The sequence below is a fragment of the Coregonus lavaretus genome, assembly GCF_964263955.1.
Source record: "Coregonus lavaretus genome assembly, chromosome: 2".
In the NCBI taxonomy this organism is placed as follows: domain Eukaryota; kingdom Metazoa; phylum Chordata; class Actinopteri; order Salmoniformes; family Salmonidae; genus Coregonus; species Coregonus lavaretus.
In genome coordinates this window covers 81,573,809-81,576,538 of record NC_139989.1, presented here as the reverse complement: position 1 = coordinate 81,576,538, position 2,730 = coordinate 81,573,809, and the positions used below count along the sequence as shown (strand labels likewise).

At 37.8% G+C, this 2,730-nt stretch overlaps 1 long non-coding RNA gene across 1 annotated transcript; it reads left to right on the top strand.

The window, feature by feature from the left end:
• The first annotated feature begins 435 nt into the window (after positions 1-435).
• On the top strand, positions 436-1,792 carry LOC311142549. The gene is made up of 2 exons (XR_014614340.1): positions 436-515; positions 1,646-1,792. It is a non-coding gene; the product is annotated as an uncharacterized lncRNA (long non-coding RNA).
• The last annotated feature ends 938 nt before the right edge of the window (positions 1,793-2,730 follow it).

Genomic DNA, 2,730 nt, shown 5'->3' with positions numbered 1-2,730 from the left:
CCAAAACGAAACAGGTGGTTTTAGGAGGGGTTCTGAAAGACACTCATGGGGGTGTCCCTAGTGGTGGGAAACAGAGGCTTTCTGAACGCTTTGGGGCTTTGACCAAATTGTGCCGAAAACGCCATTGATAGATTTGAGTGCTAATAAACAACATTTAGTTAGAATGTGGGGTTCGCTTTTTGCCTCCAGGTTCACTATGTTTTGAAAAACGATACATATGTGACTTTCAACGTGGCACCGTCATAGGATGCCACCTTTCCAACAAGTCAGTTCGTCAAATTCCTGCCCTGCTAGAGCTGCATGTTTGTTGATTTATGTAATGTATTTTATCTATTGAAATATAATTTTGATATAGTTTAAAATTTAGTTTCATGGTCATTTATTATGTTTTCCAGAATTTCCAACCAAACTCTGAGATCAGTCTCTCCAGTACCAAGTCATCTGTCCATGAAGAGTGACATCTCTATGGATCATCCTGTACATTTTAGTGATAAATCAGGGTCCTTTGACCCCAGGTAAGTTACTGGTCAGAATTGATGATATTACTATTGAAGAGGAGAATCTTCTAGATCTGAAACCAGATGTATTTTGTGTATCTGAGCATATCATTTGTTGTTTATGTTACATATTTTAATACACTGAGTGTACAACATTTTCTACAACATTTCCAACGGAGACCATCAGGTTGGTAAGTCATCATACTGTAGCTCAAACCTACTGTGATGACGACCTAACTTTATAATAGTTCGTAGCCTACCTAGCAGAATCTGCCCGTCTTACTTTCAAAATCAACACATTTATCCTTCTTCTAATGCAGTGGTGTAAAGTACTTAAGTAAAAATATATTAAAGTACTTCTTAAGTAGTTTTTTGGCGGTATTTGTACTTCACTTTACTATTTATATTTTTAACAACTATTACTTCACTACATTCCTAAATAAAATAATGTGCTTTTTACTCCATACATATTCCCTGACACCCAAAAGTACTCATTACATTTTGAATGCTTAGCAGGACAGAAAATGGTCCAATTCGCACACTTATAACAGTAACCAGAGGGTGGCGCTAACAGTTAGTTGCATGCCACAGCAGTAACTCATGACATTGTACCGACCTTGCTTCAGTTTTTTTTTCTCATAGTCCTTCTTCAAGACATCTCTCTTAACATTATTTTTGATAAACATATAATTTACTCTAAACCAGTTTTAGCTGTGTTTTTTTCCTCCAAAATGTGATTTACTGTAGACCTTTAATAATTGTAAACAGGCCTACAAAAATCCAAAAGGTTTTAATTTGAGAATGTTCATTTGTATGCCTCAAATATTAAACTGTCTTTAATTATCTGATGATTAGTTGAATCAGGTGTGTAAATGCTGGGCAAGAACAAAAGGATTGAGAAACCCTGAGATAAACATAAAACCCTATCATTTAAAAGCTCCTCCACCATCTTTACCAGACGTTTGACTGATAACATGTGATAACACTTTGAAAACTGCTGTCTGTCAGCAACTAAGCTCAAGTAGCAGTTCTACTAACTAGTAATATCTCATTCCAGGTATTCATTCACATACTCTGTCCTTTAGAATAGATTACTGTTCAGAAATACTTAGAAATACTCACTTTATTTTTTTGTTCTCTCCATATAGTGTTTTCTGCTCTGTGGTCTCAACATGGATCCTGTACAAAAGAACACATGTACTTTCTGTTTCAGCTCAACCGTCTCCCCTTCCTGATAATAAAGTGTTTTATTGGTATCTTCCACTAGATGGCAGTAAACACCTGCTGTAACTAGACTACGACTATGTGTCCGGTTTCTTGGTCCTGGTGACTCCTGGGCCCTTATTCATAAAGGCAGTGTCTCAGAGGAGGAGTGCTGATCTAGGATCAGGTCCCCCCTGTCCATTTAATCTGTTTCATTATGATCTAAAAGGCTAAACTGATCCCAGATCAGTACTCCTACTCTTTTAAATACTGTCACAGGTGACTCCTCAAGACGAGGCTCATGATTTGAAAGTTATATTCTTTAAGAATCAATTAACATCATTAAATGAACTGCTTTGCCATGAACATATCTGTGAGGTCTTAACTTAAAGGTACTATATAGACCTTATGGTTATTTTAATGGGATTGAACATCAAATCAAATCAAATCAAATTTTATTGGTCACATGCGCCGAATACAACAGGTGCAGACATTACAGTGAAATGCTTACTTACAGCCCTTAACCAACAGTGCATTTATTTTAAACAAAAAAAGTAAGAATAAAACAACAACAAAAAAAGTGTTGAGAAAAAAAGAGCAGAAGTAAAAATAAAGTGACAGTAGGGAGACTATATATACAATAGAATAAAGTGACAGTAGGGAGGCTATATATACAGGGGGGTACCGTTGCATAGTCAATGTGCGGGGGCACCGGCTAGTTGAGGTAGTTGAGGTAATATGTACATGTGGGTAGAGTTAAAGTGACTATGCATAAATACTTAACAGAGTAGCAGCAGCGTAAAAAGTATGGGGTGGGGGGGCAGTGCAAATAGTCCGGGTAGCCATGATTAGCTGTTCAGGAGTCTTATGGCTTGGGGGTAGAAGCTGTTGAGAAGTCTTTTGGACCTAGACTTGGCACTCCGGTACCGCTTGCCGTGCGGTAGCAGAGAGAACAGTCTATGACTAGGGTGACTGGAGTCTTTGACAATTTTGAGGGCCTTCCTCTGACACCGCCTGGTATAGAGGTCCT